The sequence below is a fragment of the Bos grunniens genome, chromosome 23 (assembly GCF_055505025.1).
Source record: "Bos grunniens cultivar Pamir isolate PY7600 chromosome 23, Bosgru_T2T1.0, whole genome shotgun sequence".
NCBI lineage: Eukaryota > Metazoa > Chordata > Mammalia > Artiodactyla > Bovidae > Bos > Bos grunniens.
Window position 1 is genome coordinate 44187499 of NC_141187.1, and position 20845 is coordinate 44208343.

The following is a 20845-nucleotide window of genomic DNA, read 5'->3' on the forward strand; positions in this document are numbered from 1 at the left end:
CCTGAGCATCAGGTGTTCCCAGGGGTCACTTGGTTTTAGAGGAGTTTCTGAGATTCACATATAGTAAACAGTCAACCGATGTTTATGGAGTTGAAAGGCTACCTTGGGTGCTTCCATAATACCTCAGTTGGTAAAGAATCCACCTACAATGCAGGAGATCCCGGTTCAATTCCTGGGTTGGGAAGATCTTCTGGAGAAGGGATAGGCTACCCACTCCAGTATTCTTGGGCTTTCCTTGTGGCTCAGCTGTGCCTGCAATGTGGGAGACCTGGGTTCAATCCCTGGGTTGGGAAGATCCCATGGGGAAGGGAAAGGCTACCCACTCCAGTATTCTGGCCTAGAGAATTCCATGGACTGTATAGTCCATGGGGTTGCAAAGAGTCAGACATGACTGAGACTTTCACACTTCACACACAAGACTATCTTGAACTCCCCTTTCTCATCAAGGGGCTCAATAAAGGAAAAGGTTTCTAACCAGAGAGGAAAGCTTTGATTGGATGAGGAGGCTGTCAATCACATCATCTTTCATACACATGGAAGAATGACTGATGAAGGTTGCTCGTCTCTATAGCTTTCTAATTCCACTCCTGTTGCCCCAGACGGTGGATTCTCAGCCTCCAGTGCATCAGCCTTCCGAGTGTCCCTTCCTCAGGGCAGCTGCCTGGTTTTCCTTCTCTTCCCACTCTCTGCATTCTGCCTGGGTCATTAGACTTTCTTTTATGGCATCTACTGTGTCTATGCTAATGAATCTCCAGCCCAGATTCCTCTTCTGAAACATAGATTTTTACAACCAAGTGCCTATGGAGAATTTCCATTTTAAGGACTCTCAGTATCTCTTTCTACCCCAAACCAATCTACTCCAACTCTCCTGGCATTTCAGTGAACATCACCACCATCCTCCCAGTTAAAAGCCAGGACCTAGAGGTCAATCACAGCTTCCCACCCTCATTCCTACATCTAAGTCCTGTTGCTTTTATCTCAAAATTAACCTTGGACTCCACTGACTCCCTCCTGACTCTTCCCCACTCTCATTTTTGCCTGGGCAGATGTTAACAGCTTCACGTTGCACTGTTCCAGCCACAATCCCTTGTGCCAGGGCCAGAGCCCAGCAGATGGCACCCTGCCACGGGCCCTTGAAGAATCCCTATTTACAAAGGGTCTTGGAAGGGTTGATGGAAACCCACAAGGGATGGTGATGTCCCCTGGGGCTAGCAACAAGGGGAGCCTTAGGCACCTGGACCTGAAGGGAGCTGTCACTATGTATAAGCCAGAGAGAGAGAACACAAAGAGGGGAAAGGGCAGCCAGGCAGGACTGGGGCTGCAGGAGGGGAGCAGAGACTGCAGGAGGGAGCAGAGCCTCAGCCCATATGAGGCCACAGCAGGGAGGGAGCTGGGGAACAAACGCCCCAGTTTCCAACTCCGTCCCCCTTCCCATCCCCTGCTCCTGCCCTCTGTGGTCTGGACTCATCTGCAAATCAGCGGGCAGAGAAGCCCTCTGTTGCAGTCCCAAAACTGTCAGCCTACTGGAACACAGAGAAGGATGGAGAGAGGCAGCAGGCAGGTTTGGAGCAACAAATGGAGAATATCCCACACACCCTCTCTGTTTCAGCTCCACACTGCAGTGAAAGCACCTTTCCTATAGTACAGATCTGATTATGCCATCCCTTCACTTAAAGGTCTTCAATGGCTCTTTACTGCCCCAGATGATGCTTGAACCTCTTAACACCATCCCTGCATTATTGCTGCCAAAGTCTCTGGGCAGTCACCCATCAACACCCCCACTGCCGATGGTTCCCCTTAACCTGGCTGCTCTTTCTCTCTCTCTCCACTGCAGCCATTCCAAAATGATGGGCAATGCCCTCTTGGGTCTTTGCACCCCCTTCCTTGCCAACTTATTCCACCAATCAGTTCTCACTTCGGTTGTGGCCTCCTCCAGGCAGCCTTCCATCACCATCCAAGACGGGGCGGGGTGCCCCTCCCCTGACTCGTCTCTCTTCCCTATGGTAGCCCACTGTGCTTGCTCATCAGACACGATTGTCTTGATCTATTTCACATCCACTTCTCCCATAAACCTCAGCTGGTAAAGAATCCACCTGAAATGCAGGAGACCCTGGTTCAATTCCTGGCTTAGGAAGATCCACTGGACAAGGGATAGGCTACCCACTCCAGTATTCTTGGGCTTCCCTGGTGGCTCAGATGGTAAAGAATCTGCCTGCAATGCAGGACACCTGGGTTTGATCCCTGAGTTGGGAGGATCCCCTGGAGAAGGGAATGGCTACCCACTCCAGTATTCTGGCCTGGAGAATCCAATGGACAGAGGAGACTGGCGGGCTACAGTCCATGGGGTCACAAAGAGTTGGACACGACTGACCAACTTTCACTTTCACTTTCTCCTGTAGACCAGAAACATATTGGAAGCAAAGACTGACAGCCCTAACATTTGCTCAGTGCCTGGCACACAAGCACTCAACATATACTTGCTAAATCAATGAATGATGTTTACAAAAATCCTGTGACATATTGGTATTTGAGGCTAGAGATGTTTAGGGACTAGTCCAAAGTCACAAGGCTGCTCAGATGAGGCCCGGATGAAAGAACCTGTGAGTTCTGATTCTTGAATCAGAGGGTGGTACTCGCTCCACCTCCCCAGGCTGCCTGCCAAGGATGCCCCAGAGATGCCAGAAGAAGGTGCTGTTGCTTTGTCTGATGTGCCCAGAAGTCTAGGCTCCCCTGCCACTGGTTCCTCCTCCCTATAGAGCATATAAGATGTGTTCGTGGTCCTCAAATTTCCTTCGTTTGCTGGTTTCTCCGGCAACAAGGCAATTGATGTGGGGAAACAGGGTCAGAGGATTACAGAAGGAAAGTCTGAGGGCCAGATGCTTTTGCTGGAAAGAGGACAGAGGTAGAGACACAGACAGAGAGAGACTGAGTCACTGCAACTCGAATCCACCCCGGCCAATGTACTATCATGCCTCCCCAGCACCGGAAGGCTTCTCACACCAACCCATCTTATGGAAAAGCCCAGTCCCCGTTGCAGTAGGTATACCTGCTCCAGATTTAATTTCTCAAAGCACACGAGGGCTGAAGCAGGGGGAACCCTGAGAAGCAAAGGCCTACTGTCTACTTTGGGGAGCAGTTATTGGATTCCTGCTCCCTTCCCCCACTCCCTACCCTCTCTTCTTTCTTCCCACTGAAGGGAAAGTGCTTAATAGAGTGATCGCAGGCTTTCATCCAAAGGAACAAACAGCTAGCAAGCCTGGCTCTCGAAACACTAGTAGGAAGGATGTCAACATGGGAGTCTCGGAGAAATTCTTCTTGGAGAGTACTTTAGTCAATAACACCGGGGAGATGGCGAGGGCGCAGAGCAAACTTAAGTGAAGGCGTTTCTCTGTGAATGCTGAGAACCACGGCATGCCCAGCACTCTCCACTTGCCAAATGGGGGGCTCCAAGTCCTTTAGAAATGTACAAAAGCCTCCCCGCACTCCGGTTAAAAGGAAAAGGGGTCATTATCTCTGTTTTATAAACGGGGGTGCAGAGAAAGGCACCAGCGCTTTGCCCTGGTCCATAGCAGGAAAGCCTGAGCCCTCCCCAGATCCCACCTGGGGAGGTCTTTCCTGGCCCAGACAGGGGGCACCTGGTCACTGGGCTTGGTCCCACACACCCCACTTTCCCCAAGAAAACTCATGGGTGTTGGAGATCTCCAAAATGAGAGAGCAGAAAGACACAGGTCCTGTTGGGTCAGAGGCACGGTGGAAAACATATTTAAAACTAAATAAAGGAACAACAGCAGCAAAGGCTTGGGGCTCGGGCAGCTGAGTAGGGGCAGCTGCGGATACACGTGGCCCTCAGAGAAGGAGCTGCAAACTCGGGTTGCCTTCCTGCCTGAGGGATCTTTAAGGCGTTCGCAGATGGGAGCCCCTTTTGAAAAATAAAATTCTAAAGTAAATTGCGCTTGGGGCTTGAAAACACAGAGTGTCCTTAATGGAACAAGCTCCCTAATGGCCTGATGCTGCAGTGAATACCGTGCAGAGGGAGTTGGGTCTTATTCAGTGATGTCTCAAGGCCTGGTGGGTTCCGGCAGAGGAAGGGAAGGAGGGAAGGATAGAAGGAAAGTAGGGTGGAGGGAAAGGAGAAGGGGAAAGAGAAACAGAAGGGGGGAGAGAGAGGAGAAGGCGGGGAGGAGGGATGGAGAAAGGAGCACCAGAGAGCAGAAGGGAGGGAGGGGGTGAAGGGCGGTGACAGGACAGGAACACAGAGAAGCAGAAGTATTCATTTCCCTCGCTTCTCCCTGCTTCGACGCTGAGGACACGGTTTGATGGGGCCACGCTGCATCCCTGGACAGGACCAGCTCCCGTCCACTGCCCTCCGCCCCACACTCACAGCCTCTGATGACACCCGGCCCCCTGCAGGCTTGGGGCCAGTCACGGCTTCCCACTCAGCCCCAGAGGCGCCATCGCTTGCCCCCTGCCCACACCTCAGTAAATAGCAGCCCTCCTGAAATCCTCTTCTGGTTAAGCTTTTTGAGTGGGTCGTGAGTTTCCTGCCCAGGTCCTGAGTGGTGGGGCAGCTACTTACTTTGTCTGAGAGGTGACTCCTTTGCCTCTAAAACAAGGCTGCTGATACTAAGCGAGAAAGTTTGTTTCTAGGCAACAGTAGGTATGATGTCTATGGGGCACCCGCTATGCGCCTGGAGTTAGATTACAAATTCTACAGGCGTGAATTCCCTTCCTCTGACTTTTACAACAAGCACCTTGCTGCCACGCTTTCTGAGAAGGATGAGGGCGGTGATGGACTTGCCCCCTATGGCCAGGGTCCAGCAGCCCCGAGCTACCCAACCCGGCAGCCTGGCTGGCCTGTGTAGACATGGCTTTGTCAGCTCACAGCTGGGGAAGAAGCATGGATATGATACAGGTTTGGGCAACCATCTCCAGCCAAAGATAAAGCCTGTGCTCTAACTTAGGAGAGAAGGCCACAAATGCCTGCTGGACCCCCTTCTTCGAGGCCAAATTATGGAAGCAGTGACAGATTTTATTTTCTTGGGATCCAAAGTCACTGCAAATGGTGACACAGCCATAAAATTAAAGAACCTGTGTTCCTGGGAAGGAAAGCTATGACGACCTAGACAGTATATTAAAAAGCAGAGACATCACTTTGCTGACAAAGGTGCATATAGTCAAAGCTATAGTTTTTCCAGTATTCATGTATGGATGTGAGAGTTGGACCATAAAGAAGGCTGAGTGCCAAAGAATTGATGCTTTCCAACTGCGGTGTTGGAGAAGACTCTTGAGAGTCCCCTAAACAACAAGGAGATAAAACCAGTCAATCCTAAAGGAAATCAACCCTGAATATTCATTGGAAGAGTTGATGCTGAAGCTCCAATACTTTGGCCACCTGATGCGAAGAGCCAACTCACTGGAAAAGACCCTGATGCTGGGAAAGACTGAAGGCAGGAAGAGAAGGGAATGACAGAAGATGAGATGGTTAGATAGTATCACAGATTCAATAGACATGAATCTGAGCAAAAAACTCTAGGTGACAGGAGAGGACACAAGAGCCTGGCATGCGACAGTCTATGGGGTTGCAAAGAGTCAGACACGACTTAGCAACTGAATAAAAATAACAACAACACTCATCTCGCTGGGTGAGGCTCTCCTTTTGGGGGTGGTATTTCAATAAGCTTCAAGTTCTGGGGTCATAATCAGCCATCCCCACTCCGAACCATTAAAGTGTCTTAATCACTCATCATCATTGTGGAGGGTCCATCCAACCTCCAGAGGAAATCCAGCTCACTCTTTCCATTACGCTTTCTTTCAGTGAGTACACAGTAAGGACTCACCATGCGTCATCATTTTGGTTGCAGCTGTCTTCATGGAGACAGAAGAACAGGAGAATTCGGAAGGCAATCTTCCAAGATTATGGAAGTCCTGATCACTAGCGTGTGGGCTGACTCGTAACCAGACGGCTCTGAGCCTGGCGGTCTGTTTATTACTTCCATTTAGTCATCTTGATAGTTGTCTCATCAGCCTGATTAGGCTCCAGGCTTACTTCTGTTTTCTCATCACCCCTACTCTTGCTATTCTTCTCACTCTCATCATTGCTGCTATAACTATAATCCACTATGTCCAGCTTACAAAGGACAGTTCATCCTTCATGTGCGAACATATCTGATGAGTTTTTCAGCTGGCCTGTTATTAAGGGTTCTGTGATCACCTGCTATGCTTCACAGTACTGTAAACACTGAGAATTTCTAGGGACTTCCCTGGTTGGCCAATGGTTAGACCACTGTGGTCTGTGCTTCCAACACCGTGGGTACAGGTCTGATCCCTGGTCAGGGAACTAAGATCCCACATGTCACACCATGCAGCCAAAAAATAAAAGAAAGAAAGAAAATTAACAGAAGCAGAGAAAATTATGGGATGTTTTAAAAGAGACCAATTCTCTTGTGAAACATTTAATGTGTAGGGTTTTTCATCAGAGTTTTATGGAATGAATTTATGTACAGAAACACATTTCTGTTAATACTAGTCTCTGTATTAACAGCATGTTAGTATTTACATGAATCTCATGAAATCAGGAATAATAACAATGGTTTATTTCATTCATCCAACAAATTTTATTACGCACCTACTATGTGCCAATCACTGTTCTTAACATCAGGGATATAACAGTGAGTGAAATGAAGAACCCCATCTCTTGGAGATTATAATCTAGTAAAAGGAGGTGGAGAATGACCGTGGATACGACGTCAGGGAGTGACACATGCAAAGGAGGAAAACTAAAGCAGGAGAAGTAGGCAGAGAAGGTCTGGGTGCTGTATTAGGCAGCATGGTCAGGGAAGGCCCCCTGATAAAGCAAACGTATTGGGAATGTGGGTTTTTGAAGTCAAGAGTGTCCTAACTAATAGAACAGTCAGTGCAAAGGTCCTGAGACACAGAGCTTTGTCAGGGGAGAGGAAGGTGGAGGAGGTCAGTGTGACTGCAGCAGAGTCGGGGAGGGGCGAGTGCTGGGAGATGAGGTCAGAAAGCTTGTCCGGATGGCATATTACTCAGGGTCCCACCAACCATGGAGAGAACTCTGGATATGGTTCAGAGTGAGCTGGAAGCCTCCTTCAAAGGTTCTGTGCAGATTCTGAGCATAACATGATATACTCTAAGTTCCAGAAGACCCACTCTGACAGCTGTGTGGAGAATAAACAGACGTCAGTGTGGCCAGGGCAGAAACAAAGAGGCCAGTTGGGGCCACTGCAATAGTCCAGGCAAGAACGGGTGAATCCTCTATTAGAACTGACATATTTGATGTTTGGCTTATACTGTCCTTACAGCCCTGGTGGCTCAGACAGTAAAGAATCCCCCAGCAATGCAGGAGACCTGGGTTCGATCCCTGGATCAGGAAGATCCCCTAGAGAAGGAAATGGCAACCCACTCCAGGATTCTTGCCTGGAGAATCCCAGGGACAGAGGAGCTTGGAGGGCTACAGTCCATGGGGTCGCAACGAGTCAGACACGACTGAGCTACTTTCAGTTTTCTCCTTGACTTACCTAGGCTGCCATTTCTCTTCCTCCTTGATGAATATAGTTTCCTACTCCTAACCACACAATACAGATTTTCTTAAGTGGACATAACACTGACCAAAATTATGTGAACAATATAGTCTTTTCATCCCATTCACCCTAACTTGAAGAAAGAAATACAAGATTCCTTTTTTCTTTTCTCTGTATAAAAGTGCTCCTAGCAGTTGGTCTCAAATGTTTGAGGAATTGGTACAAGATGAGATTAGAAACTGAGAACTCTGCTTTATTAAATGCTCTTTTCTTCTAGTAAAATTGGGCTAATCACTTCCAAACTGCGCGTTTCAGACTTTCACAAGTTATCCTTCAAAAGGAATGCGTGTGATGCTAATTTTCAGGGACTGGATCACATTCTGAATTGCAGTATCTGAAAGTTTTCAGTTCTATTAATAAAAGACTGTCACTGAATTTTCCCCTTGAAATTTGGTTCAAAGAAATGGAGAGAGCAAAATATTGCATTGTTACATGCCGTATTATTTGTTCGTAATATTCACTGCCCTTCTCTGCAGACCAGTTTCTACAGAACAATTATTCTTCTGTTCCTGCTAACATTGGGCTTGACCATTTGATTCCCTTTGGGCAATGAAATGTGAGAGATGGCACAGCCTGTGCCATCTCGGCCAGGAGCCTTCAGAGCTGATGGGTCGTCTCGCCACCGCTCTTCCCTCCGCAGTGAAGCTGTTGTGTTCCAGGCAGGCCTGCTCCTTCAGCCAAGGTTCTGGGATAAAAACGGCACAGAACAGAGTCCAGGTGGCCTGCAAACTGTAACTTAGGGAGGAAAGGACCTTGTCTTTGTGAACATAGAGTTGGGGTTCTTTGTTCCTGCAGCATAACTAAACTTCAGCTGACTGATATATATACCTGTATTTTACCCATTTCAAATAGCTGAAGCCTTAGAGTAGGGTCTGTCATTTTCTTACACATCATTGGTGGTCGTGGTTTAGTTGCTAAGTCGTGTCTGACTCTTGCAAACCCATGGACTGTAGCCCACCAGGCACCTCTGTCCAGGGGATTTCCCAGGCAAGAATACTGGAGTGGGTTGCTGTTTCTTCCTTCTGCAGCGGATCTTCCCAACCCAGGGATCGAACCCACATCTCCTGCATTGCAGGTGGATTCTTCACCCCTGAGCCACCAGAAGTCCTACAAATTGTTACAGCTTGATTTGGAGAAACACAACCTGGAGAAAACTTTACTGGCATTTTGAAGATTTCTTAAAGAGATCACTCCATTCTCTCCAGTTTAGTTACATTTGGGAGAGCTTTCTAATTTAGAAAAATCTCCAAGGTGAAATTTCATTTTGTGACCTTCCTCTTCAATATCCAGGGGCCAGGAATATAGACTATTGCCTCGTCCTCTTGAAAACAGTGAGAAACTCAATTTTGAATAAAGACCTGTAGACACCAGAAGGTGCTGAAGAGAGACATCTGGGATGCTGTGCGGCCAGCGGATGGGATACTACAAGCAGATGGACGGGTCTCTTGTACCCCAGCCTACCCTGCAGATCCTGGGCTAAACTTCGATAAAGACTTTCAATAGCTTATCATTTCAGAGAGTGTCCGGAAGTTTCTTAGCCATCTTCCTAAAGGTTGAGTGAATACATATCACATCCTTTGCAATTCCCCAGCTTAAAGGCCCTGGGTTACCTACACACTGACAATAAATATCTAAGCTCCCTCCCACGACCCGCATCCACCAGCCCGCAGCCCAGCTCTCTCCCCCACGACCAGCCGCTCCCCTCCTTTGCTCTCTCTTCTCTCTCCCTACTGGTCTTTCAGTTCCCCAAACACATAAAAATCTTTCCTAGGTTACAGACTATGCAATCGCTGTTTCTTCTTCCCAGAACATTCCTGATTCTTCACTTGTTTTGATTTTCCAAAGCATAAGAGACGCCGCCTGAATAGCTGGGGCTCCCCTGAGGAAGGGTGTTTCTAAGCATCACGCGCCCAGCAGCCCACGTGCTTATCACCTCTCAGGATTGACAGCAAAGCAGAGAACAGGGTCGGGGAAGCCCTCTCCACCATTGCTCAGATTTTCTCAAAACCCTGCCTGCAGCTCACCGCCATGCCCGCTCTGAAGAGGCCTAACCGGGGCCCCTACAAACCACCTCCTGAGTCAGAGGTGCTAGCCCCAATTAACATCAGGAATACTCTTTGTTTCCCAATTTGTTTCCTCTTTGTTTCTTTACTGTCCCTTCCCAATTCAATTCCCCCAGGGTGCTGTCTAGTACTGTCTGTATCACCCAAGTGAGAGATCCCTAACCAGAAGGCAAACCGTTTTATGACAGTGAGTATCTCCCTTTGCAGGAGCTTCCCAGGCAGCTCAGTGGTAAAGGATCCACCTGCCAGTGAAGAAGATGCAAGAGACGCCAAGTTTCAATCCCTGGGTCAGGAAAATACCCTCAAATAGGAAATGGCAACCCACTCCAGTATTTGTGCCTGGAAAATTCCATGGGCAGAGGAGCCTGGCGGGCTGGCTACAGTCCATGGGGGCGAAAAGACTCAGACACAACTGAGCACACACACAAGAGCACACGCGCATCTTCCTTTGTAAGACGATGGACTCCTTCTTTAAGTGGCTGGAGTTACCACCAGCTTCATTTCTCTTGCATAACGGGTCTACCCTGAGGTGTAGCTCTTTTAAGCCATCCATGTGATTGTTGTCTCTCTTTGTTCCCTGAAACCTACATGGATCCTATTGTAAGTATCTTGGCTTCCTTTATTTCTGCAGGTCCTCACTCCAAGGGGGAAAAAAAGATGAATTATTTTATTTCTTTCATTTAATTTTCCAGACGCCTGGGGAAGCGTGCTTAGAGAAATCCAAACAGAAGAAGAAGAAAGAGTGCTGTTGAAAGACGATAGGCCCCGATGCCTTTACTTGGCTTCAGAGAGAAGAAAAAGGTGCTTCAGTGGGCAGTGGTCCATTTGAAAGGACACAAGAGAAATCTCTTTTTTTCTGTGACGGTCTCCTTCACAGCCCACAATGCTTCCCTCTACATTTTGCAAAGGAGTATTCCATGAAGCAATATACATATGTACAGACACGCACATGCACACACACACACTCCCACATGTGTGCAAGCCCAAAGAATGTGGAAGGGCTTCTTCTGTGAGCTGGCAGCAAATCTCTACAGAGAGAAACACAGTGATGATGCCTGTAAGGGTCTATGTAAATACTTCACTCCTGATTATTATCCAAAACTCGTACATTTTTCCTAAAATTTTCCCATCATCAGTATTATCTTTTATGTACTCTGAACCTTCCAGTTCATTAAAACAATATAAAAATAATACTGTTACTGACAACGGAAAACAATGGCATTCTGACCTCCTTGTTATGCTATAAGCCAGACACTAAATGTGTCACGTGACTCGTTATTATTTAATTTTTAAAATAGTCCTCTGAGTTAGATACAATTGCTGCTGTTGCTGTTATTATTATTATCATTTCCAGATTATAAAGCGAAGGCTTTGGGATTTAAATAACTTGGTGCTTGGGTTTCGAATCCCAGCCATCTGACCCCAGGACCCAAGCTTGTAGATGGAAACTGGCGTCGCCTCGCTATGCAAACCATATGGCAGAACAGAAAGCAAAAGAGCAGAAATTCACCATTTAAGCAGTAAACCGTTTTTCCTAATAAAGCCAATCGTACCTGGCAGGCTCTCTCCTCTCATTGCAATACCGACCAGGACAATTTCCCAAAGTTCTTTGCTCATTTCTGGGTTTCCCCGCAGCCACATTCCATCACTTGAGCCCCTATCCATAGGAGCAGTCTGTAAGTGGCTCAGCTCATAACAAAATCCTTTGGGTAATCCCCTAAAACTCACTGGCAGGAATCCAAGAAGGAAACGTCGTATATCAAATACCACTCTCAATGAAAAAATATTTTAGTAAGGACCTAGAATATTTATAGTAGGTGTGATTATCCCCCTTCCCACTTACAAAAGTGATAGGAATTCTGGATGAGATATCGCCACCAAGACAACATCTTCTCCCCCTCGGTGCCGGGAACCACAGAAATGCCGTGATATATCGGAGAGTAACAGCACGGAAACAGCATGTCGGAAAAGACCTCATGAAATACTAGCCTGCAAAAAGGCAGTCTCTACACATGCAAAGAACAGGCTTGAAATCATTTCTGTGTGATATGCACAGAGCAGGGAGCACAGGACTCAGCTCTAATATATGAGAGAAACAGAAACGCGTTGCTTGCGCGGAGTGCAATGCAACAGCCGGGCTGGGGATCAATGCTAACTCGGTCAGACACCTGCATGATCAGTCTCGAGCTTCCCAGCAGGTGGAGGCTCCAGCCAACCTCCCGGAAAATGTGACAAATAGCCGGGCCGCCCACCCTGGGACATACCTGGTAAGAGGACGTGACTCTGACTAGTAAGCGTATTAATTATTTCCAAGGCCTGGCCAATCACTCTTGGGGTTTCTGTAGCACAGTGTCCAGGTCAGTGCTCTGAGCTCTGCAGGAAGCAGAATGGGAGCAGAGGGAATTTTCCCTCCAGCAGCCACCCCTCACGGCTTGTTGTTGTTTTCAGTTGCTAAAGGAAAGTGAAGTCGCTCAGTTGTGTCCAACTCTTTGCGACTCCATGGACTGCAGCACGTCAGGCTTCCCTGTCCTTCACCATCTCCCAGAGTTTGCTCAGATTCATGCCCACTGAGTGGGTGATGCCATCCAACCATCTCATCCTCTGTCGTCCCCTTCTCCTTTTGCCTTCAATCTTTCCCAGCAGCAGGCTCTTTTTCAATGAGTCAGTTCTTCAAACCAGGTGGCCAGAGTAGTGGAGCTTCAGCTTCCCTGGTGACTCAGGGGTAAAGAACCCGCCTGCCAATGCAGGAGACGTAGGTTCGATCACCTGGAGAAGGAAATGGCAACCCACTCTAGTATTCTTGCCTGGGAAATTGATGGAAAGGGGAGACTGGTGGGCTACAGTCCATGGGTCGCAGAAGAGTCAGACACAACCAAGTGACTAAAAAACCTCATTATTGCAGGCAGAAGTAAATGATGTCCAAAACCGGGCTGAAAAAGGAGGAATCCTGTCATTCCCTTGAAGGGTTCCCCAAACATACATTCCTCACCACAGTTCTCCCAGCACCAAAACGTCATCCCTCTTGCCCCAGGCAGTTTTTTTTCATTTTCTTCCACCCCAGGTGAGTCCACCTCTTTGCTGTTTTTCCTCTAGCACAGGGCTGCCTGTCCCTCCCTCCTGGCCTCTGGAAATGCTTTCTCCCAGCCTGGAATGCTCTTAATACCCATCCCCACCTTCACATTCCCAGCCCTTCTTCAGAGTCCATCAGACCCTGGAATCTGCTTGATTGTCCTCGTCCTTCACACTCAGGTGGGTGAGAGCTGGGCTGTGGGAGATGAACTGTAATTAGGATGAGAGGGAGCTCGGTCATCTTCTGGATGTTTGTCTTGAAGACTGGCGAACTTCCGTTGAATGCAAGGATGCTTGGTGAGGGACCAAGGTCTGTAAGAATCCCCACCATCTGTCCAGATAGATCTTGGAGGCTCTCCACCTCTGGACCATTCCAGGGACTGGTAGGATGACACAGACCCTGAGGAGAGGGTGCAGGCATAACACAGAAAGGTGGGGAGAGCAGAGAAAGTGGGAACTCAGCAGAGGCTGCTCTAAGTCAATTAAAGGGCTACCAATGGGAAAAGGCTTCTCTGAGAGCTCAGTTGGTAAAGAATCCACCTGCAATGCAGGAGACCCTGGTTCAATTCCTGGGGCAGGAAGATCCACTGGAGAAGGGAAAGGCTACCCACTCCGGTATTCTGGCCTGGAGAATTCCATGGACCATATAATCCGTGGGGTCACAAAGAGTCAGACAGGACTGAGTGACTTTCACTTCACTTCCACTTCCAATGGGGAAAGCAGAGAACTGTTTGACACCTTCTAGAAAGCTGTGTGTCTGAGTCTGTGTATCAGCAAGATTATTTTCTTGCTTCCTATATGCTCTTCTGGGCTTCCCAAGTGGTGCTAGTGGTAAAGAACCTGCCTGCCAATGCAGGAGATGTTAAAAGACATGGGTTAGAGCCCTGGGTCAGGAAGATCCCTTGGAGGAGGGCATGGGAACTCACTCCAGTATTCTTGCCTGGAGAATTCCACGGACAGAGGAGCCTGGAGGGCTAAGGTTCATAGGGTCACAAAGAGTCTGACACAATTGAATCGACTTAGCCCACGCACATGTGTGGTCTTTGAGACATGATAAGATAATGGCAGAGTTCCAGAACATGCTCAGCTACACCAGCGCCCCTGACCCAACCTGGTTGCACACCTTCCCAGGGTTCACTCTTGGTCCTGTGCTGAGTCGCTCAGTCATGTCTGACTCTTTGTGACCCCATGGACTGCAGCCCACCAGGCTCCTCTGTCCGTGGGGATTCTCCAGGCAAGAATACAGGAACGGGTTGCCATTTCCTACTCCAGGGTATCTTCCCGACCCAGGGATCAAATCTGCATCTCCTGCATCTCCTGGATCCACCGTCTGAGCCACCAGGGAAGGTCCTGCTCATATTTGCCCTTAAATAAAGACTTGCTGCTTGTTGTATATGTGTGCACCGTTGCTTCCCAATGAGGTTCTAAGTTCTCACAATGAATTTCTTGTATCCCACAGCCTGGAACTTGCACATATGCTCAATTATATAACCTCTAATAAGACATAGTTTTGTAGTATCTTTCTCCGTTATTGTATTATGTAAAACAGCAGGGTGGATTTTCAGCAACTCTGTGGAATTTGGGGGGGAGAGGTGGGGAGCTTGAAACAACACAATTGTATTATTATTACAGAGTTCTGGAAGGCAGAGTGGTTCTTATTGGGCTAAAACCAAGGCGCGGGAAGGGCTGTGCTCCTGGAATCTCTAGGGGAGAATCTGGTTCCCAGTCCTTTCCAGCTCTTGAGGCTGCCCCCTTCCCTTTGCTAACAGTCACTTTCTCCATCTTCCAAGCCAGCAGCACAGCTTTCTCAAATCTCTATCGGATCTGACTCATGTATAAGGATCCATGTATATGGGCCACACCTGGATAATCTAGGATAATCTCCCCATTTCAAATCCTTAATTACATCCGCAAAGCCCCTTCTGTCATATTCACAGGTCCCAGGCATTAGGACAGACATCTCTGGGAGAAGGGAGGGTCATTATTCTGCCTACCGTAGTGGAGGAGCTATTATTACTCCCAGACCTGAAGAGGAAGAAAAAGGGATGAGTTCCCAAACCAAGAACGAGGTATGGCACTGCATGCACGCTCAGTCGTGTCCAACTCTCTGCAATCCCATGGACGGTAGCCCACCAGTCTCCTCTGTCCTTGGAATTTTCCAGGAAAGAATATTGGAGCGGGTTGCCATTTCCTACTCCAGGGTATCTTCCCAACCCAGGGATCAAATCTGCATCTGCTGCATCTCCTGCATTGGCAGGTAGATTCTTTATCACTGAGCCGCCTGGTATGCTGGTGAGGAGGTCTCAATGGGGGCTCTGTGGTGGTGATAAATACCATGGTGGTGATAAATAATCCCTTCCTACTTGGCAGAATGCTTTTGAAATGGTCTCATATAAAATAGAAGCTGTATAGTATACATACAAACTTAACTGTAGGGGTCTTGGGTAGAGAGAAAAGCCCACTGCGTGGAAAGAGATGACCCTCTAACAGAGTAGGAAAGAAAGAGCCCAGACTCGGGAGCCAGACTGCCTGGGTTCAAATCCCAGTGTTACCATTTACTGACTAGGTGACTTCAGGCAAACCATGTCAGCCCTCTGTGTCCCCATCAGTCAAACAGCCATGATGATGAGAACACCAAGCTCACAGGGTGGTTGTGAGAATCTGTTGAGACATTATTTGTGGAACTCTTGGCATGGCTCATAGTGAGTGCTACTGTTATTCTTGTTGAAGAGGCTGCAAATGGATTTCTGTGAGAAGCCTCACCATGCTACAGACAGAGAAAACAAAAGTGGTTTCAAAGTGAAGGTACGAGGTCAAGCATTCAGAACCCCAGGTCCTGCTTTTCAGACAACCTGCTTCTCACATTGCGCAACTCGATGAGGACTTCTTCCAGGGTGCAGAGCAAGCAGGATTTACATATTTCACACGCACACATGGAAAAGCCAGCTAGTGCTCAAAGTATACCTGTTGAATTAAAGCAACAGCTCTGCGATGGATTTAAAATATGTTTAGAAAGTTCTCCTCCAAGAAGTGAAGGCTGCTTCTCTTCCTCTTCAGTATTGACTGGATTTATAGACTTTCTAATGTACTGAATACTGTCCATGGGGTTCTCCGTGGACAGATTTTTTTTTTCTTGGGCACCAAAATCATCGTAGATGGCAACTGCAGCCATGAAACTGAAAGACTGTTGTTCCTTGGAAGGAAAGCTATGACAAACCTAGAGAGTGCATTAAAAAGCAGAGACATCACTTTGCCGACAAAGCTATGTTTTTCCAGTAGTCATGTACAGATGTGATAGTTGGTCCATAAAGAGGGCTGAGTGCAGAAGAATTGATGCTTTAAAACTGTGGTGCTGGAGAAGATTTTTGAGAGTCCCTTGGATGGCCCAAAGAAAGGCAATGCCAAAGAATGCTCAAACTACTGCACAATTGCACTCATCTCACACGCTAGTAAAGTAATGCTCAAAATTCTCCAAGCCAGGCTTCAGCAATATGTGAACCAAGAGCTTCCAGATGTTTAAGCTGGTTTTAGAAAAGGCAGAGGAACCACAGATCAAATTGCCAACATCTGCTGGATCATAGAAAAAGCAAGAGAGTTCCAGAAAAACATCTATTTCTGCTTTATTGACTATGCTAAAGCTTTTGACTGTGTGGATCACAATAAACTGTGGAAAATTCTGAAAGAGATGGGAATACCAGACCACCTGACCTGCCTCTTGAGAAACCGGTATGCAGGTCAGGAAGCAACAGTTAGAACTGGACATGGAACAACAGACTGGTTCCAAATAGGAAAAGGATTACGTCAAGGCTGTATATTGTCACCCTGCTTATTTAACTTATATGCAGAGTACATCATGAGAAACACTGGGCACAAGCTGGAATCAAGATTGCCAGGAGAAATATCAATAACCTCAGATATGCAGATAACACCACCCTTATGGCAGAAAGTGAAGAATTAAAGAGTCTATTGATGAAAGTGAAAGAGGAGAGTGAAAAAGTTGGCTTAAAGCTCAACATTCAGAAAACTAAGATCGTGGCATCTGGTCCCATCACTTCATGGCAAATAGATGGGGAAACAGTGGAAACAGTGTCAGACTGTATTTTTGGGGGCTCCAAAATCAGGGCAGAAGGTGACTGCAGCCATGAAATTAAAAGACGCTTACTCCTTGGAAGAAAAGTTATGATCAACCTAGACAGCATATTAAAAAACAGAGACATTACTTTGCCAACAAAGGTCTGTCTAGTTGAGGCTATGGTTTTTCTAGTAGTCATGTATGGATGTGAGAGTTGGACTATAAAGAAAGCTGAGCATCAAAGAATTGATGCTTTTCAACTGTGGTGTTGGAGAAGACTCTTGAGAGCCCCTTGGACTGCAAGGAGATCCAACCAGTCCATCCTAAAGGAGATTAGTCCTGGGTGTTCATTGGAAGGACTGATGTTGAAGCTCAAACTCCAATACTTTGGCCACCTGATGGGAAGAGCTGACTCATTTGAAAAGACCCTGATGCTGGGAAAGATTGAAGGCAGGAGGAGAAGGGGACAACAGAGGATGAGATGGTTGGATGGCATCACCAACTCAATGGATGTGAGTTTGAGTAAACTCTGGGAGTTGGTGATGGACAGGGAAGCCTGGTGTGCTGCAGTCCTTGGGGTCAGAAAGAGTCAGATACAACTGAGAGATTGAACTGAACTGAACTGAATGCAAAGAGCTCAAACCAGCTAATCCTAAAGGATATCAACCCAGAATATTCACTGAAAGGACTGTTGCTGAAGGTGAAGCTCCAATACTTTGGCCATCTGATACAAAGAGCTGACTCACTGGAAAAGACCCTGATGCTGGGAAAGATTGAGGGCAGGAGAAGGGGACAGCAGAGGATGAGATGGTTAGATAGCATCACCGACTCACTGGAGATGAACTGGAGCAAACTCCAGGAGATAGCAGAGGACAGGGGCACCTAGAATGCTGCAGTCCATGGGGTACCAAAGAGTCAGACACAACTGGGTGACTAAGCACACATCCACTAACTTAATAAGACCTAAGTGTCGTTCTCTGGCAATGTCTCACACACACGTGCCCTCAAACTTAACCAAGGACTGCCGTTCACTCATTCAGCATTAATTAATTACTAATAACTAATTAATAATGAGCATACCAGGCACCGACCTTCACTGATGAAAAGACATGGCCTGTGCCCTCAAGAACCTTCAGGAAAATCACATCACGTCATCATGGAGCACTGCTGTGGAACAGCATTCCGAGACCCCTGCAGGAGGGTGGGGAGACCGTGCGGGCTTTCAAGAAGGGAGGGTGTTTGTGCAGACTGAATGTAAACTTCTGAAAAGAAGTTCTGTAACAGCTTCAGGACCCCCTACCCTGGCCCTGAGTGGAAAACCAGAAGAACACAGAGCATGGTATTTCTGATCTGGAGAATTACACGACGCCTGGCGGAGCACTCAAGTTCAACAAAAGCACCAGATAATAGCATCCGTAATCCAGGACGTCAACGTGAGCCCCAAACACCCCCTTGGTTCCTGTGAAAGGCTGAAGCCAAGGGCTCAGTGCTGGGCAGGGAGGACACACAGACATCTTTTCCTGGACAAGCTTTGTTCCAGGTCAGCCTGAAAGGTACACAACGCTGCCCAGGCTCAGAGGCCGGCAGAACCCACATCACAGGTGGAATTATCTATCAGTAAGAGACTTTCAGAGTGTTTACTCACTTGCCAGATTTATTTATCAGGTATGGGATTGAGAGGATTTCCCGACAGGATATGTAGAGATTAGTGTGCAGCAGAAATGCTTTTTCAACAAACCTGTCTGCTAATCAGGTCCTGCTTTTCTCATTCGAGCAGAACGGTGCTTGTTGCCCTTCGCTGGCATTTCTGGCAAAAGCAAACATCCATGCTGACAAACAAAGCCAGCGGAAACATGGACATCTCTCTATAATGCTGAAGAGCAGCTGTCACTTTTTCCAAGCCCACGGGCACATTTAAATATTTTGTTAGAGCCACATGTTTAAGATCAAAAAACCTCAGGTCTCCTTGAGTCCACAACACCTGAATGAGAAGGAAAAATATTTTCCACTCGCTGCCTGGTCCACCTGGAGTCATCATGAGATGATTTCCAGAAGCGTCTCAAGCCCACGCTGGGTCTAAGGAATGTGTTCATTAAGAATGTGCCACGTCAGAGCTTAAAAACGCAGCTGAAGGCTCACGGGTCTCTCGAAGGGCAAGTGGAGAGTGGGGACAAGTCCACTCAAGCAAGCTTCTTATACAATGTCTCGCACTGCCTCTCCAGTGAGGCCAAAGCAAGCAGATGAAGAGAGAAAAAATCACCTCCTCATCTGGCCTGTTCCAAGCCAAACATCTGGATGTTACATAATGAGCCATTGGGGTCGTTTTTCTTGCTTTCCTTTGCTGGCTTTTTAAAAATAGGTTTAACAATTAAATCTGGTTTTTACACTCTAAATTTCATATATTTTCCATAAGCTCTTTGAGCAGACTGGTCTTGATTATTCTTTTCCATTAAAAACCCACACAGTAATACCTACAGCGGAAACCTCTAAAATAAATCAGAGGTTACCACGAGGTAACTTCTGATCTTTCCTTAGCAACTTCAGATGTCCATTCCTCACAGACAAATGGCTCAGGACAGTAAGGAAGATAGCAACATGCCAACAGTCATAGATGCCAACGACCTCCATGCTGAAGAAACTGGCTTTCTGCACAGTGGCTCAGTTTTATGCAAGGGGGAATGATACCAACAACTCAGGGAATTTCTTCTCGTTTAGTTCAGTTCAGTTCAGTTCAATTCAGTTGCTCAGTTGTATCCCCTTTGCGATCCAATGGACTGCAGCACTCCAGACTTCCCTGTCCGTCACCAACTCCTGGAGCTTACTCAAACTCATATCCATTGAATCGGTGATGCCATCCAACCATCTCATCCTCTGTCGTCCCCTTCTCCTCTTGCCTTCAATCTTTCCTAGCAGCTGGGTCTTTCTAATAAGCCAGTTCTTCGCATCAGGTGGCCAAAGTATTGGAGTTTCAGCTTCAACATCAGTCCTTCCAATGAATATTCAGGACTGACTTCCTTTAGGATGGACTGGTTGGACCTCCTTGCAGTCCAAGGGAATCTCAAGAGTCCTCTCCAACACCACACTTCAAAAGCATCAATTCTTCGGCGCTCAGATTTCTTTATAGTCCAACTCTCACATCCATACATGACCACTGGAAAAACCATAGCTTTGACTAACTGTTTAGTTCCTTACAATTTCTCAAAGCACCCTGAGACAGGACAGCGGGCTACAATATGCTGTCAGGTCACAGCTGACCATAAGGTTGCAAGTCCATGGTCAAACACAAGGTGCGGTGGTGAGCAGGGAGTTTCCTGGTTCTGGCTCCCCTACCCTTTCTAACTAAAAAAACCACTGGCCTAAAAGATAAAGACCTATCTGCCCATTAGACATTCCTCTCTAGTTATATCTAGAGATACAGGTATATCTATAGATAGATAGATAGATAGATAGTTATATCTCCTGTGGTTCTACTAAATAAACTCTGCCCCCAAGAGATACTCTACTCAAGGAGGCCAAGTAAGTCTCAAACTTTTCTATTGTGTCCATTTCCTGCAACCTTGCACACCAGCTCATCTGCAACTGGGACACCCTTTTTAATTCTACTCAAATAGAAAATTTCCCAGGGCCTCCCTGGTGGTTGGGTGACAAAGAATCCGCCACCAATGCAGGAAACATGGATTTCCTGCATTGATCTTCCTGATCTGGGAAGATTCCCAATGCTGTGAGGCAACTAAGCCTGTGCACCACAAATATTGAGCCTGTGCTCGAGAGCCCGGGAGCCACAAGCACTGAAGCCTGTGCACCCTGGGGCCTGTGCTCTGCAGCAAGAGAAGCCGCCACGATGAGAAGCCTGCGCAGCACGACTACAGGGCAGCCCCTGCTCGCCCAACCAGAGAAAAGCCCACTCGCAGCAACGAAGACCCAACACAGCCAAAAAGAAATTAATTAAAACGTTTTTTAAAAAAGAAAATTTCCCCAACATACAAGGCTCCTTATGAGCCTAACATACTCATTTTGCACCTTACACACTTGGTGTGACA

At 47.3% G+C, this 20845-nt stretch overlaps 1 long non-coding RNA gene across 5 annotated transcripts in view; it reads right to left on the reverse strand.

Annotated features, from left to right (window-relative positions):
- The window catches only part of LOC147347727 (uncharacterized), a 114831-nt gene that overhangs the window by 91061 nt on the left and 2925 nt on the right, over nt 1-20845 (reverse strand). The window contains exon 3 of one of the 5 annotated variants that reach the window (XR_015152526.1): nt 6591-7178. The exons of 3 other annotated variants lie outside the window; for them this stretch is intronic. This is a non-coding gene — a long non-coding RNA (uncharacterized LOC147347727). Of the gene's footprint in view, nt 1-6590; nt 7179-18441; nt 19957-20845 lie in introns of those variants that run through there. One more of the 5 variants, XR_015152529.1, reaches the window with a different exon arrangement.